This window comes from Ahaetulla prasina, chromosome 8 (genome assembly GCF_028640845.1).
Source record: "Ahaetulla prasina isolate Xishuangbanna chromosome 8, ASM2864084v1, whole genome shotgun sequence".
Taxonomy (NCBI): domain Eukaryota; kingdom Metazoa; phylum Chordata; class Lepidosauria; order Squamata; family Colubridae; genus Ahaetulla; species Ahaetulla prasina.
Window position 1 is genome coordinate 12170244 of NC_080546.1, and position 18438 is coordinate 12188681.

The window sequence follows — 18438 nt, forward strand, 5'->3', positions numbered from 1 at the left end:
AGGGAATGTGTATAATCGCAGAGTCTGTGTTCAAGGCATTTACTTACTGTAGGCTGAACCTTAGATCTGAGTGTAGAAGAAAGAGTCCTTCAAAGAGCAACTATTTTGCTTTAATATATATAGAAATAAAGAAAAAAGATATAAGAAAATATTTTGATTCTTTTTTTCTGTAAAATGTTTGCAGTAAGATGATCAGAACTGCAAGGTTTAAAGGTTTATGGCATATTTATATAACAACAATGACAAAACGTTCTGCAATTTCTTTGATTAAATAGGAATTACTTCATAATGATGTAATTAAATAGCATCTTGAATATAATGGGATTATTTTTTGTATACTTCATAGATAATGTTACTGCATCGTGACTGAATATTTGCAATAGGACTCACATTATGTTTACTTCAACTACTGTCCAATTACAAAAAATAAATTAAATTACATAAAGTAAATTAAGCTGGAACTATATTAAAATCTAGCAAAGAATCCAAAACTTGATAAAAATCTCTAGTCATAATGATCTTGTCTATACTAACATCAAAAAGGTTCAAGTCGTAGAACTAACATTGGGAAGATGTTTACTAAAATCCCTGTAATTTATAATTTATAGTTAAAAAAAACATTTAAAACTCATATTGTGTGTGTGTGTGGGGGGGAGATTCTTTCTGGAAATAATGTTCTTTCAACTGAAAAAAAAAAGATCTTTTCAAGAATGAAGATGAAAAGCGTGAGAAACCACAACTAAAAAGAAAAAATAATTAAAAATTCGAGAGGAACTTCAAAAATAGCAAAGGAAAACAAAAAGCTAAAACTATTCCCCTCCTTCCTCCAATCAGAAATGTGGCGGAAACTTCTGGAAGCTTTGCTAGCTATTCTACAGTTGCCTGGAGAAGAGGAGACTGGGTTGGAATACACACACCAGTTTTGGCTACCAAGATACAAAAAAAAGATGCTGAGGCCATAGAAAGAGTGCAGAGAAGAGCAACAAAGTTGAGTAGGCTGAATCTGATAAATTGATGAGTGGTTGAGGGAGAGAGATATGTCTAATCCAGGGGTCTCCAACTTTGGTCACTTAAAGACTTGTGGACTTCAACTCCCAGAATTCCTCAGCCAGCTTTGCTCTGCTCATCTTTGCTCTGGGAGCAAAGTCCACAAGTCTTAAAGTGGCCAAGGTTGAAGATCTCTGGTCTAATCTAATGAAGAGAAGGACTAGGGGTGATAGGATAGCAGTCTTCCAGTACTTGAGGGGCTGTCCCAGAGAAGAGTGGGGTCAATCTATTCTCCAAAGCACCAGAAGGCAGGACAAGAAGGATTAATGGATGAACACTTATCAAAGAGAGATCCAAGCTAGAAATAAGGAGGAATTTTCCGACAGAGAGAACAATCAATCAATGAAACAATTAAATCAATAGGAGTTGTTGGAATAAGGTCTCCTTTTTGCCCAAGGGAGTTGACTAGAAGGCCTCTGAGGTCCCTTCCATCCCTACCATTCTATGAGTGAAGAATGAAAAGTAAAGGAAGAGTCCACAAATAATTTGAGCTGTAACCAAGTAAAGATTTAGGACCCTGGTCACCCTCTTGACCTGCAAACTCCATTGCCAGGTGCCTCTTCCAGAATTTCTGGAAGGTCCCACTTCACAAAAGCGCCTTACAATAATTTTAGAGACTCATTCAACCCAAACTGATGTGAAGCTACTGAATAATCTGGAGTGACGGTTAAAAAGACCTTCAGAAGACGACTTACGGCAGATCCTATGCAACAAAATCCAAACAGCACCATCAGAACTGAAGACATTAAACATAGTTTCTCTGACTGGGGGGGAAAAAACATCTATGTAGAAGCATGTAAATATTTCTGAGCATTTTCTATAAAGATTACAAGGTTTAAAGGTAATGTCATGACCCAGGGCATGACACAAAGGCAACACAGTCAGAGAACCGATAGGAGTCCCTTTATGCGGGGGGGAAGGGGTTAAGGTCTACAGTAGACAGTCTAAGGCAGAAGTCTGCAAACTTGGCTCTTTTAAGACTTGTGGACTTCAACTCTCAGAGGTCCTCAGCCAGCTTTGCTGGCTGAGGAACTCTGGGAGTTGAAGTCCACAAGTCTTAAAAGAGCCAAGTTTGCAGATCCCTAGTCTAAGGTTAAAGTTTTGGGATTTGGGGAAGAAACCACAAAGTCAGGTAGTGCATTCCAGGCGTTGACCACTCTGTTACTGAAGTCGTATTTTCTGCAGTCTAGTTTGGATCGGTTTACCATGAGTTTGTATCTATCGTGTGCTCTTGTATTGTTTTGGTTGAAGCTGAAGTCTTCATTGGCTGGTAGGATATTGTAGCAGATGATTTTATGAGCTATGCTTAGGTCATACCGAAGACAGCGAAGTTCTAAGTTATCTAAGCCCAAAATTTCGAGTCCGGTGGCATAAGGTATTTTGTTGCGAGCAGAGGAGTGGAGGACTCTTCTTGTGAGATATCTCTGGACTTGTTCAATTATATTAATGTGCAATATGCAGTGTGGGTTCCAGAAAGATGAGCTGTATTCAAGAATTGGTCTGGCAAAAGTTTTGTATGCCCTAGTTTGCAGTTCAATATTACTGGAGAAGAAGCTACGCAAGATTAGGTTAACAACGCTTAATGCATTTTTAGCAATGCTGTTACAGTGAGCTCTGGCACTTAGATCATTATCACCAACTGCGCCCTTAATGTCCCTTTCAATTCTCTGGCCTGGAGAGAGCTCTTCCATCAACCTGTAATAGTCTTTGGCTGACAATACTTCAGTCCCAAACATTGTAAGCAGAAAACTTCCAACTAAAAATCCAACAAGGCAAGACAAGGTAATCCAGCAGGGCAAGCAAAATAGGGAATTCCGGAAGTGAAGTAACACCGCAATAAATCAAACCAGTTGGAAGGATTCCAGGAACTCAGATAAACACCAGATGAACTCCGTGTTTGTTCCCGACAACTACCCCTCCCATTTGCCTCTCCTTTTAAACTCCATCAGCAGCTGTGCCTTGTAAAGAGGATCAGGTCCCTTTCCTCCCTCGTAAGCCACGCAACCCACGTTGCTCTCTTCTCCGTTCCTCCCTGCGCTGCCTAGGATGAGGAGGGGGTGGGCCTTGGTCTTCATCTGAACCCCCTCTCCCTTGTTTTACCTCTCCCCTGCTCTGCCCAGCCTGACTTTGCACTTCCCCAGTTTCTTCCACAGCCAACGGATCCACTCTCTCACTCTCTGTCAGCTGTTCCTCTTCCCATTCGGATTCAGACTCCAACAGGGACATGACAGGTTTTCCCTAGTCAGTAGCATCCGATTCTAGGGGGCGATGCTCATCCCATTCTTTAGCTGAGGGTGCCAACATTATCTGAAGACATTTTCATGGTCACATGACCAGCATGAATATATATGCTGAGGTGCAGAGAACACTGTTACCTTCCCACCAAAGTAGTACCTGTTTATCTACTTGCATTTGCATGCAAACTGCTAGGTTGGCAGGAGCTGGGACATGAAATGGAAGCTCATCCTGTCACAAGGCACTCAGGTCTCAAACTCTGGCTGTTAGCTTTCCAGCTGACCAGCTCAGGGTTTTAACCATTGAGCCATCATTCCCCCTACAAAGATATCTGGTGCAAAATTTCAAGCACAGTTTGAAATCCTGGAAAGAATGGAATGGAATGGAATGGAATGAAATGGAGTGGAGTGGAATGGAATGGAACATAACAGAATAGAAAAACAGAGTTGGAAGGGATCTTGGAGGTCTTCTAATCCAACCCCCTGCTCTGGCAGGAAACCCTACACCACTTCAGACAAATGTTTATCCAATCTCTTCTTAAAAACTTCCAGTGTTGGAGCATCCACAACTTCGGGAGGCAAGTTGTTCCACTGATTAATTGTTTGAACTGTCAGGAAATTTCTCCTTAGTTCTGTCAGAGTTTGTTGCAAAGTCAAATCCAGAAAGCACACACAGGTAACTCATTCAGCAGGATTCATTAACTTCTCTTTATATATAATAATACATGAAGTAAATATACAATACTAATAGCAGAGAACAGTTTTTAGTTTCAGTTCAGCAGACAGACAAGACCAGACTTGTTTGCAGCTTCAGAGCTCGGAGCTTAGCCACGCCCAGACTTCTTGCTTAAGTTTATGTTTCTAAACAGTCCTCATTGGCTGATCCAGTTGCTATGCCTATTCATTGGCTGACCTTGTTACCATGTCTTTGTCAGTTCACGAATATTCTGACAAGTTCTAGGTTGCTTCTCTCCTGGATTAGTTTCCACCCATTGCTTCTTCTCCTACCCTTGGGTGGTTTGGAGAATAGCTTGACTCCCTCTTCTTTGTGGCAGCCCCTGAGATATCGGAACATGGTAATCCCAAGAAACTGGATGTAGAAGTCATCAGCTAAAGAAAAACTGGACTAGAAAACTGTTGGGTCATAATATTTATGTCTGTAATTAGAGGATCAAATGGGCACATGCTATTTAGAGATCTGTAAAACCTTTGGCAGATAAGCCGTGAAGACCCAAAATTGGGAACCTCCGTCTATTTCCAAAAGTGCAGCTCCTGATGGATTTATGGCTTATATGGGGGGGGGGGAACATTCGGATGTAAGATAACCCTTTGCAATCGTGGCTGACAGGAACCAGAAGCCAAATTTTTGAGTGTTTTCAGATCCAGAATAATAGGGTTTGATTTGTGCCAGCTCTGGCCTAGGCTGCCCAGATAGACCAAACAGGAGGTAAGAGGAATGCCAAAAATAAAAGAAGATGCTGAAAAGGAATTAATTGGAAGCCGCAATAGAGGGGGGAAAAAATACTTGTGACAGCTCAAAAGAAGGACATATTTAATTGGAGAACCCCCTATGTTCCTTCGGTGAGAAACCTGTTGCCGTTACAGCCATGGCTATAAGAGTCCTCCCAGAAAAAGCAGTGTAAGTCAATTGATTTAAATGGGAGGCACACAATCCCCAAAGGACCGAAAACGAGAGTGATTAGGATGCAAGATGCCGTACCATGTTAAAACCTTGGCAAGTAGGAATGCTGTTTTCCAGTCGCCTCCTGCTATGTAGTCCCCACCGCTCGCTGAGGAGGTCAAAGCACGGTGTTGAGGAAAATGGGTATACGGACTCATCAGAAAACAATTCTGGGTCCATTTTCTGGGACGCACAGATGATACAGCGACATCACCAAAGCAGGTCAGTTGTGTGGCTTCTAATCAAAGGATCACTAATGTACTTCAGGAATATAACAGAATAACAGAGTTGGAAGGGATTTATTGTTCTGACCTAGGCTTCCTTAAAAAATCAGGAAGCAGAGTCTTGGTCCCGCCAAAACCCCTTTTATTTACGCAACTGTGAATTCCTTTCATTCACAGTCAGCAAGGCTTGGCAAACAGCCTTTCAGAGGAATATTTATCAACACAAACCTTATCTCGCTTGGAAAGCTGCCAGGTAACTTGTTTCCAAATGCAGAGCAAGGCAAAACTTGGCACAGAGTCTCTTATAGTCATGGAACAGAACTTTCCACTCTTGAAACGACTGACAGAACGAATTGTTTCTTGCAAAAGCCCCCATCCCATTCGCTCCTCTTTCCTATGGGAGGGGCCAATCACCTCCAAGGCGTGGCTTTACTCCCAAGTCGACCCTGCTTTCTGAGTTGTTCTTGTCTTCTGGCAGCTCTGCGCATGCGCACACTGGGAACAGGCTCCAGCTGTTCCTCTGCCTCACTGCTGTCTAGCTCCCTCTCTGCCTCAAATGCAAAGCCCTGATCCGAACATTCCCCAGCTTCCAGGACTGGCCCAAGTTCCTCCCCAACCTCCTCGCTGTCTGACTCTGCTGCCAGCTCTACTGGCTGCCGGTGGGCCACAACACCTGGAGGTCTTCTAATCCAACCCCCTGCTCAGGCAGGGCATCCTATACCATTTCGGACAAATGGTTGTCCAGGCTCTTCTTAAAAACTTCCAGAGTTTTTGAAGCACATGAAGTGGGTTGTGCATGGCACAACATAGGAGAACGAACAGGATAGGTTAGCAAATCAAAAGTCGAGTTGTTGTCGTATGCAGTACCGTAGCTGTTTCCAGAATAATAGAATTGCCATTGACGTTTGCCTAAAGCATTGTTATTGTATGTTGAGTGGTAGCGATAACATTGTGCAGTGTTTATGGTGTTTGTTCTTCTCCGGTGAGCCAGATGAATACATTACTTACCCATTTTCTAACTCCCAAATAGATATGTTCATTCAATGGGTTCATTCAACTTCCTTTATTTACGATTGAGTTAACAGGGGAGACTTAACAGTACATACAATATGTTGGTTTTGTTTTAATAGTGCAATTAGACACACAAGGGATTTGTCCCTGGTGCAGAAGCTCTCAGGATATATGCAAAACAACAGAGTAATCATCATCATCATCATCATCATCATCATACCAATAAGAAAAGATAGTAGAAAAGATGAGGATATTAGTACTGTAGCCATGGGTACATATACTTAGACATAAGACTGAGCTGTGGGAATTAAGTGTTCAGCAAAATGATGGCACAAGGGGAAAAAAAACTGTCCCTGTGTCTAGATGTTTTGGCATGTAATGCCCTAACAGAATAACAGAGTTGGAAGGGACCTTGTAGATCATCTAGTCCAACCCCCCCACACACACACACACCCCACCTCTGACAAACAGCAGTCCAATCTCTTCTTGAAAGCCTCCAGTGATGAAGCTCCCACAATTTCCAAAGGTTGATTGTTCTCACTGTCAGAAAAATTCTCCTTATTTCTAGGTTGAATCTCTCTTTGGTCACTTTCCATCCATTATTCCTTGTCTGGCCTTCGGGTGCTATAACTGTGTCCCGAGGGAAGGATTTGAAACAAGTTATGCCCAGGATGTGAGGGGTCTGTAGATATTATCTTAGCCCTCTTTCTGACTCGTGCAATATGTGCAGGACCTCAATGGAAGGCAGGCTGTTGGTTTTTTTCCTTGCCGGCCCAAATATGCCTGCATAGGAAATCCTTTCATTTTAAAAAAAACAAAACCCACTTGAATAGTTGCAACCCACAGAAGATGGGAAAGAGAAAAGGGAAGACGGGCACAAAAGATGAGAAAAGCACTGTTTTGCAAGTCATGGTTTTGCAAATTTGTCAGAAACGGTATAGGGCAGGGATGGCGAACCTTTTCAGCGCCGAGTACCGAAAAGGGAGCGCGCGTGTGCACATGCGGCACTAAGCGCCGAAAAGGAATCACTTCACCCTCTCTACAGAGCTACAACCAGGAAGAGGAGCTGCCCAGGGGGCATGCACACGCCGGATAAAGTACTTCCGGGTTCCGGCAAGTCTTCCGGTTATTGCACATGTGTATGCGTAAGCAGCTGGCCAGCATGCATGCTCACGCCAGAAAATGGAAGACCAGCTATTCTGGTTTCTGGCACTGCTGCACGGACAAAGGCCGGATTGTTGCATGCGCATGCACGCCAGAAACCCGGAAGAGGAATGGGCGACACCACGTGTGCCAGGCAACATGACTCCGTGTGCCACTTTGGGCATAGGTTCGCCATCATGGGTGTAGGGTTTCCTGCCTGAGCAGGGGGTTGGACTAGAAGACCTCCAAGGTCCTTTCCCAACTCTGTTACTCTATTCTATTCTATTCTATTCTATTCTATTCTATTCTATTCTATTCTATTCTATTCCATTCCATTCCATTCCATTCCATTCCACTCCACTCCACTCCATTCCACTCCACTCCGTTCCACTCCACTCTACTCTACTCTACTCTATTCCATTTCATTCCATTCCATTCAACTCCACTCCACTCCACTCCAATCCACTCCATTCCATTCCATTCCATTCTACTCTACTCTACTCTACTCTACTCCATTCCACTCCACTCCACTCCACTCCACTCCACTCCACTCCACTCCACTCTACTCTACTCTACTCTATTCCATTCCATTTCATTCCATTTCATTCCATTTCATTCCATTCCGTTCAACTCCACTCCACTCCACTCCACTCCATTCCATTCCATTCCATTCCATTCCATTCCATTCCATTCTATTCTATTCTATTCCATTCCATTCCATTCCATTCCACTCCACTCCACTCCACTCCATTCCATTCCATTCCACTCCACTCTACTCTACTCTATTTCATTTCATTCCATTCCACTCCAATCCACTCCATTCCATTCCATTCTACTCTACTCTACTCTACTCCATTCCATTCCACTCCACTCCACTCCACTCTACTCTACTCTACTCTATTCCATTTCATTCCATTCCGTTCAACTCCACTCCATTCCATTCCATTCCATTCCATTCCATTCCATTCCATTCCATTCCATTCCATTCTATTCTATTCTATTCTATTCTATTCTATTCTATATTCTACTCTACTCTATATTCTATTCTATTCTATTCTATTCCATTCCATTCCATTCCATTCCATTCCATTCCATTCTACTCTCCTCTCCTCTACTCTACTCTATTCCATTCCACTCCATTCCACTCCTCCACTCACTCCATTCCATTCCATTCCATTCCATTCCATTCTACTCTACTCTACTCTACTCTACTCCATTCCACTCCACTCCTCCTCCTCCACTCCACTCCACTCCTCACTCTACTCTACTCTATTCCATTCCATTTCATTCCATTTCATTCCATTTCATTCCATTCAACTCCACTCCTCCACTCCACTCCATTCCATTCCATTCCATTCATTCCATTCCATTCCATTCTATTCTATTCTATTCCATTCCATTCCATTCCATTCCACTCCACTCCACTCCACTCCATTCCATTCCATTCCACTCCACTCTACTCTACTCTATTTCATTTCATTCCATTCCATTCAACTCCACTCCACTCCAATCCACTCCATTCCATTCCATTCCATTCTACTCTACTCTACTCTACTCTACTCCATTCCATTCCACTCCACTCCACTCCACTCTACTCTACTCTACTCTACTCTATTCCATTTCATTCCATTCCGTTCAACTCCACTCCATTCCATTCCATTCCATTCCATTCCATTCCATTCCATTCCATTCCATTCTATTCTATTCTATTCTATTCTATTCTATTCTATTCTATATTCTACTCTACTCTATATTCTATTCTATTCTATTCTATTCTATTCTATTCTATTCCATTCCATTCCATTCCATTCCATTCTACTCTCCTCTCCTCTACTCTACTCTATTCCATTCCACTCCATTCCACTCCACTCCACTCCACTCCACTCCACTCTACTCTACTCTACTCTATTCCATTTCATTCCATTTCATTCCATTTCATTCCATTCCGTTCAACTCCACTCCACTCCACTCCACTCCACTCCATTCCATTCCATTCCATTCCATTCCATTCTATTCCATTCCATTCTATTCTATTCTATTCTATTCTATATTCTACTCTACTCTATATTCTATTCTATTCTATTCTATTCCATTCCATTCCATTCCATTCCATTCCATTCTACTCTACTCTACTCTACTCTACTCTACTCCACTCCACTCCACTCCACTCCACTCCACTCCACTCCACTCTACTCTACTCTATTCCATTTCATTCCATTTCATTCCATTTCATTCCATTCCGTTCAACTCCACTCCACTCCACTCCACTCCACTCCACTCCATTCCATTCCATTCCATTCCATTCCATTCCATTCCATTCCATTCCATTCCATTCCACTCCACTCCACTCCATTCCATTCCATTCCACTCCACTCTACTCTACTCTACTCTATTCCATTTCATTCCATTCCATTCAACTCCACTCCACTCCACTCCACTCCATTCCATTCCATTCCATTCTACTCTACTCTACTCTACTCTACTCCATTCCATTCCATTCCACTCCACTCCACTCCACTCTACTCTACTCTACTCTATTCCATTTCATTCCATTCCGTTCAACTCCACTCCATTCCATTCCATTCCATTCTATTCTATTCTATTCTATTCTATTCTATTCTATTCTATTCTATTCTATATTCTACTCTACTCTATATTCTATTCTATTCTATTCTATTCTATTCCATTCCATTCCATTCCATTCCATTCCATTCCATTCCATTCCATTCCACTCCACTCCACTCCACTCCATTCCATTCCATTCCATTCTACTCTATTCTATTCCATTTCATTCCATTCCATTCCACTCCACTCCACTCCACTCCACTCCACTCCACTCCACTCCATTCCATTCCATTCCATTCCATTCCATTCCATTCCATTCTATTCTATTCTATTCTATATTCTACTCTATTCTATTCCATTCCATTCCATTCCATTCCATTCCATTCCATTCCACTCCACTCCACTCCACTCCATTCCATTCCATTCCATTCCATTCCATTCCACTCCACTCCACTCCATTTCATTCATTCCATTCTACTCTACTCTACTCTACTCTACTCTACTCTACTCTACTCTACTCTACGCTACTCTACGCTACGCTACTCTACTCTACTCTACTCTACTCCATTCCATTCCATTCCATTCCATTCCATTCCATTCCATTCCATTCCATTCCATTCTATTCTATTCTATTCTATTCTATTCTATTCTATTCTATTCTATTCTATTCTATTCTGTTCTATTCTATTCTATTCTGTTCTATTCTATCCCACATCATCGAGCAGCCAAATTTCAGCAAAATAATTGCCAAAAAATGGTGGCGTGATTTGCTGGTATTTAGAGGTAGCAGATACCCAACCCTGTATCATCAAGCCTAAAATAGGACACAATTTTCTACAGATTGCTGCCTCAAAGATATTTTTTAGTCCTATGTTCTACCCACCAAAAACTGATTCCGTACTAGAGTGTAATTTATTTGTTGCAAGGATAGACTTAAATAGATTGTACAAAGAAAGTTTAGCAATTTAGGAAGCTCAGCAGAGAGAGAGAATAAAAATTTAAATAAAAAAATAATAATCCAGTAGCCCTAAGGATCACTGCACCATGTTTTTTTTTTTAATTATTTATTTCGTTGGTGAGGAGAAATTCTCAGATCTCAAAAGTTAACACAATTTGAAAAGCTCTTTTATTTTCCCTGGCAGTTGTAAGTTCAGACTGCTTTTTCTGCATGCCAAGCAATTCAGCCCAAATTTCACCACCTGTTCTATAATTTTGGGTATAGTCAGGGTACAGCTCCGTTCCATATGGGCAATGCGATGCTATGAAGTTGCCATCCAGCATAATTATGCACTTTCTCCCCACCCCCCCTTTTTTTTTCCTTTTAAAAAAATAAACCTCAAGAGTTAATCATCCATCTGGGTCCAATCATTGATTTCATTAAGCCTTATGGCCTTGTCAGATTATAAAACATTTTAAGCAGTGCTATTTTTTCTCCCTTTCAGCGCGGGATGGGGGGGGGAAAGCATTTGATAATTAAGGCCACAATTAGATCAAAGTTTTATGCTCCACCATCATTTCCTTCTCGTTTTGGCGAAATATATTTCAAAATAGTTTCCAAGCTACAAAATGCTTGTGTATATGTAAGCTTCAAGCCCTTGTCACACATCTTTGATATACTGATAATCAGCAATTTCTTTCAGGAGTCAGTTTTGACAAGCTGGGCATTTTTCGTACCCTCTCGCGTAGCTTATCTGCCAAAAAAGTTGGCATTCATTTAAAGCAGGGCGTGGAACTGTTTCTTTGCCTGGACTTTTTGTCTGTGGCATTATTTTGACACAATACAGCCAGATGCAGTATTTAGAGATGGGGGGAAAAGGGAATGGAGAGAAAGCAGGACAAAAATTAAAAAAGGAGACTATCTATAGTTCAGAGTTGAAATAAGAAGTCCTTGGCTGTTTTCACACAGATGTTTCATTACCCAGACTAAGTAACATCATCAGTGCATTAGGTAATGAAATCAACAGCTTTTAACAATCCCATAATCCCTTGCGGGATGGAGTCTGGGCAACTGAATGAAGCTAGCAGGGTGTTTACTGGCTGGATGCCCTTCCTGTCGCCAATGCAGAGTTTTGTTCAGCGGATATATCCTCAGTGTGCCCAGAGAGAGAAATATCTGTCTCTACCTAGGATCGAACTCAGAGCCTCCTGATTGTGAGGCAAAGAGCTCCACCTCTAGGCCACCGCAGACCACTCCAATTGGGTAATGAAATGTCTACAAGAAAACAAGCAAGCACCCCCTTAGGACAAAAATCAGATTTGATTTCATTTCACTTTCATTAAGTGAAATGGACCGAATACTTGGCCCCTCCGTCCAACGTATTCAACAACGTTTCCTTGGGTTGTCATAAATGAGTAAAATCTGATGAAGCTTTGAGGTGGGGTACCCATCTTCGCACCAGGTCTCTCAAGACGTTGTGAAAGGAAATATGGACGGTGGGATTTTAAAGGGACGTCCATCTCCACCCAGTTTTCCACCAACGTTCATGAATAGAAACCAAGGTGAGCAGTGCACTGGAATGCATTCTCTCTCTTTTTTTTTTTTTATTGAAAAGGTTTTACAACAATTAAATTTTTCCCCCTCCCCCCCTCCCTCCTAAACCCCCCTCCCTCCCCGGACTTCCCGGAGCAAACACAAGGTATAGTTCCTTAAACAAAACAGTCATACATTAAATTTTTAAAATCTAACACAATTATAATCTTTCTCTCTCACATAACCTGACTTCTTCCATTAAAATGGAATGCATTCTCAATTTATCTGGAGGAACTCTAAGAATCCCACCCAAGAATTCATTGGAGAATGCAGAACAGGGTCTCCTACAATGCATAAGCAATAGCAATAGTACTAATACACTCAGTGGTGGGATTCAGCCAATTCGCACCTATTTGGGAGAACCGGTTGTTAACTTTCTAAGCAGTTCGGACAACCGATGGTAGGAAGAAATCTTAGTTTGGTTTTTTCCCCCCACTTTACAGGGCTAATCCTGTAAGGAAGGCAGGAAGGAAGCATTCTGGTGTTGTTTCTAGCCTCATCTTTATTGCCCTGCTTACAGAAACTGCCTCTCTGGTTAACCCTTAGTACATTATAACAGCTAAGGGGAAGCGCCCATCAACCTGAGTGATGTTGAGTTGGCTACGCCCACACGATCACATGACCACTGAGCCACGCCTACCCAGCTGGTCATTAGGGCAGAGAACCGGTTGTTAAATTATTTGAATCCCACCACTGAATATACTACTTCATCATGTTTTACAGTCGGTGGGATTCAAGTAATTTAACAATCGGTTCTCTGCCCTGATGATTTCTTCCAACAACCAGTTTGCCAAACTGCTCAGAAAGTTAACAATCGGTTCTCCCGAAGTGCGAACTGGCTGAATCCCACCACTGTTTACAGTCCTCTCTAAGCGGTTTAGAGCCAGCCTATAGCCCCCAACAATCTGGGCCCATTTTACTGATCTCAGAAGGATGGAAGGCTGAGTCAACCTTGAGCCGGTCAGGATCGAACTCCTGGCAGTTGGCAGAGTCACCCTGCAATACCGCATTCTAACCCCTGCGCCACCAAGGCTCTTATGATCATGAGCCTCTCGTGATTGCTCTGCAGAGACCATATGAAAGGAGTCATATATGACAGCAGCAGATTTATGAGCTTATGGTAAAGGGTGTAAATAATAACCAGTAGGATGTCAAATATCATCTGTGTATGATATTTCAACACAGACGTAGCTTGCCATTCACTGATACTTCGGCACAGCACGGATTCGTCTGAGAAGGTTTGAAGGTAGATGTGCAATATTTTGGGTTCGAGGCTTCAGGCAACATTTGTCTGCAACTTTTAGCAGCTATATCTTTTCTTGGAGTTGTATGGCAGCAGCATAATCCCTGCAATGGAGGCAGAAATTAACAATAGCACTAGGACCAGAGGTCGGCAACCTTAAACACTCAAAGGTCCTAACCAGAAGCCTCTGTTCAATTCTGAAGCCAACTGGAAGTCCGGTTACCGCATCATAGTCTCCACCTAGTGGGGCGTCCTTTTTCCTCTCCTGACTGGAAGTCCGGTTCCTCTACTATAGAGTCTCCTCCTAGCATGGCGTTCTTTTTCCTCTGCCTGTCCTAACCAAAAGTCCTATCAACTATGGAGTCGACAGGCGACAGGGAGCCACAGAGGGATTTGTCTTAGACTTATATACCACTTCATTGTGCTTTACAGCACCTTCTAAGCGGTTTATAAATGTCAGCCTATTGCCTCCAACAATCTGGCTCCTCATTTTACCGACCTTGGAAGGATGGAAGGCTGAGTCGACCTTGAGCTTGGTGAGAATCGAACTGCTGGCACTGTGTAGAGTTAGCCTGCAATACTGCATTTTAACCGCTGCGCCACCAGAATTGTCGACACGGCCTCTGTGTTATGTCTCGTCCGATCTCACCATCACAGCCGGGGTCTGCTTATCTGCTTCCGAATGCTGAAGAATATCCTAGCAGGCCTCCCGGCCCCAGCCCTGGCTCCATGCCCAGACAGGCTGAGGAGGGGGCATCTCCCGGCCCCAGCCCTGGCTCCATGCCCAGACAGGCTGAAGAAGAGCAAGTATCTCCAGCCCCCAGCTCTGGCTCCATGCCCAGGCAAACAGAGCAACTAGACCCCTCCCCCTCCTCCACAGCATGTGAGCCTGAGGAGGGTCTATTACCAACAGCTGCCGACTGGAGTGACCCTCGCTTCAGAAGACTTGATAGACGGAGGCAACAGAAGGAAGGGAGGGGCAGGCCTGGATAAGTGCTGAGTCATGGAGCCACACCCCATGGCCTATATAAAGGACCTGCTTTCTGGCAGTCTCTGAGTCAAGCAAAGTCTAAACATATCTGGCTGAAGTCACTTTCTGGTCTCCTGCCTGCCCTGAGGACTTTGCTAGGACTTTGGCAGAGCTGCAGAGGCACACCTGATTCGGATTTCCCTGACCCGGCCGTCAGCGGAGGAGTGGGACACGACACTCTGTCTGTATCACCACATACCCCAAAACCTTCTTTTAAATGAATCTGAAGAAAAATATTTGTAGCTCAGAGTTGAAATGAAGGGTCCTTGATGCTCTCCGAGCATGGTTGCTTTCTTGCAGATGCTTCATTGTCCAAACCAGGTGACATCATCAGTGCTAGTCCCGATGATGACACCTAGTTTGGGTAATGAAATGTTTGCAAGACAACAACCAAGTTCAGAGAACACGAATGACCCCTCTGAATTCTATTGGATCCATGGAGGACGGTGGAATATTTTAGCAAATGTGTCGTGTCCCACTCCTCCGCTGACGGCCGGGCCAGGGAAATCCGAATCAGGCGTGCCTCTGCAGCTCTGCCCAAAGTCCTAGCAAAGTCCTCAGAGCAGGCAGGAGACCAGTAAGTGACTTCAGCAAGATAAGTTCGACTTTGCCTGACTCAGAGACTGCCAGAAAGCAGATCCTTTATATAGGCCATGGGGTGTGGCTCCATGACTCAGCACTCATTAAGGCCTGCCCCTCCCTTCCTTCTGTTGCCTCTGCCTATCCAATCTTCTGATGCGAGGGTCACTCCAATCAGCTGTTGGAAGTAAACTTTCCTCAGGCTCACATGCTGTGGAGGAGGGGGAGGGGTCTAGCTGCTCCATTTGCCTGGGCATGGAGCCAGGGCTGGGGCCGGGGGATGCTCCCTCCTCTGCAGCCTGCTTGGGCATGGAGCCAGGGCTGGGACCGGGAGGTGTCCCCTCCTCTGCAGCTTGTCTGGGCATGGAGCCAGGACTGGGGCCGGGAGGCATACATTCCTCCGTGTTCGGGAGCAGATAAGCAGACCCCGGCTGCGGTGAGAGCGGACAAGACACTACAAAATGTTAGTTAGGATAGAATGATAAACTACAGGAAAAAATATTTCACTGGGAATCATTTGCTGGGAATCAATGATAGAACAACCTTTGACCCCATCCAATTGTCCTCCTCTTAAGTTCATTTTCTCAATATACAATGGAACAATGTGGAATTTCCCTTCGCTTTAGTTTCTGGGTTTCCAGAAGAGAAGGCTTCGGTGCTTGGTATTTCTTGGCATCCACCAAAAATCTTGTGACACCTGATTTTATTTTTGTTTCAGGTTTGTTTGTTTTTTTAAATTTTATTTTAAAGATGAACAGGGAATCTTGTTCAACGCAGAGCAAAAGCAACCTCAAGCACAAGTTGTACGTGCTTCGGGACTCATATAGGGTCTGGAGACGTTCTTAAAAAAGAAAATGGTGGGTGGCTGAAACCTGGTGCTTTTCTGTAAATTTTTATTTCTTTATTTAGAAAGTTTATATAGCCATATACACAGACAATATAAAAACCCATAAAAGAATACAGCAGGAGGAAAATGTAAAGAGCTGAGGGACCACGTAACATTTCCATACACCTCCCCTCCCCCATGTGGTGTTTATGCTATAACTTAGAATAATATGGTTGGAAGGGAAGTCTTCTAGCCCAATGCTCTGCTCAAGAAGGAGACCTTATACTCATTGGTGGAATTCAACCGGTTTGCACCGGTTCAGGCGAACCGGTTATTAAATTACCCAACTAACCACCCCGCTATCAAAGTGCGCTGCTGTGCAATGGAGAAACAGGCAACAGAGCAGCCAGCGTGAGGGAAGGAGGAGGTTGCTTTCTCTCTTTCTTCTCCCTGCTCCTCCTCCTTCCCTCGTGCCGGCCGCCCCATTGCCCATTTCTCCATTGCAGCGTAGCACCCAGGATCCACTTTGCTAGTGGGCAGGAGGGGTAATTTAACAACCGGTTCACCCAGGGTCAGGTTGGTCATCACGGGAGAATGCGTGGTGGAGCTGGAGGATGGGGATGGGCCACGCCTCCTACGACAGCCAACCTGACCCTGGGCGAACCAGTTGTTAAATTACCCAACTAACCACCCCGCTATCAAAGTGCGCTGCTGTGCAATGGAGAAACAGGCAACAGAGCAGCCAGCGTGAGGGAAGGAGGAGGTTGCTTTCTCTCTTTCTTCTCCCTGCTCCTCCTCCTTCCCTCGTGCCGGCCGCTCCGTTGCCCATTTCTCCATTGCAGCGTAGCACCCAGGATCCACTTTGCTAGTGGGCAGGAGGGGTAATTTAACAACCGGTTCACCCAGGGTCAGGTTGGTCATCACGGGAGAATGCGTGGTGGAGCTGGAGGATGGGGATGGGCCACGCCTCCTACGACAGCCAACCTGACCCTGGGCGAACCGATTGTTAAATTATTTGAATCCCACCACTGCTTATACCACTTGAGATGAATGGCTGTCCATCCTCTTCTTGAAAACCTCCAGCGATGGAGCGCCCACAACTTCTGAAGGCAATTTCTGTTCCACTGATTAATTGTTCTCACTGACAGGAAATTTCTCCTCAGTTCTAGGTTGCTTCTCTCTTTAATAATCTTCCACGTTTTATTTCTTGTCCTCCCTTCAGTTGCTTTGGAGAATAGGGCAACCTTCTCGTCTCTGCGACAGCCCCTCAAGTACTGGAAGACAATTATTATATCACTCCCTCATCCTTCTCCTTGTTAAACTAGACGTACCTGGTTGCCTTAACTGTTCATCATACGCTTTAGCCCAGGGCTGGGCAACTATGGCCCCTTTATGACCTATGGACTTCAACTCCCAGAATTCCTGAGCCAGCATGCTGGCTCAGGAATTCTGGGAGTTGAAGTCCATAGGTCATAAAGGGGCCATATTTGCCCAGCCCTGCTTAGCCTATGGTCTTTGTTGCTCTTCTCTGCACTCTTTCTAGAGTCTCCACATCTTTTTAGTATTGTGATGACCAGAACTGGATGCGTGACTCCGGGACACCACAACTGTCATAAATGTGAGTCAGTTGTCTGAAATGGCAAAATTAATTAAAGAAAAGAATGCTCTGTGGGAGCATCGACGCTCTGGAATGAACTCCCCCCTGGCCTATGTCAAGTGCCTGATCTTCGGACCTTCCGTCGTGAGCTAAAACATATTTATTCATTCATTCAAGCAGGACTGGCATAAATAGTTGATTTTAAATTGGGGTTTTATTAATATTTTAAATTTTAAATTCATTTTAACTATCAGCCGTTTAGTAATTGCTATATTTTAATGCGTTTTAATTGTATATATCTTGTATTTTATTCTGGCTGTACACCGCCCTGAGTCCTTCGGGAGAAGGGCAGTAAAAAAAAAAATTTAATAAATAAAATAAAATAAATAAAATAAATAAATAAAATAAATAAATATAAGAAAAGAACTTTTATTTCCTCATGGAGACCACTTCTGAACTTCATGCTTGACGTGGAGAAGAATGAAAATCTGACTTTGGGTTTTACTGATTAGACTAATAGATCTTTATAGAAATGGCTTGTTCATATTATTATGAAAAGGCAAAAAGTTGTGATTTGATGTTAACGCCTTATTTTACTGTAACAGAGAGTCGGAAATCAGTGCTGCTTTTTTTTCTTATCTTTTGTCACTTCTCTATCCCTCCCCCCACTGTTTTTCTATTTACTTTGTATTTTATAATACTTTATAACTCAATAAAAATGTTAAACA

General features: G+C 43.5%; 1 pseudogene; it reads left to right on the forward strand.

The window, feature by feature from the left end:
* LOC131203180 (basic proline-rich protein-like) overlaps positions 1 to 18438 on the forward strand; it is a 124508-nt pseudogene that overhangs the window by 25290 nt on the left and 80780 nt on the right.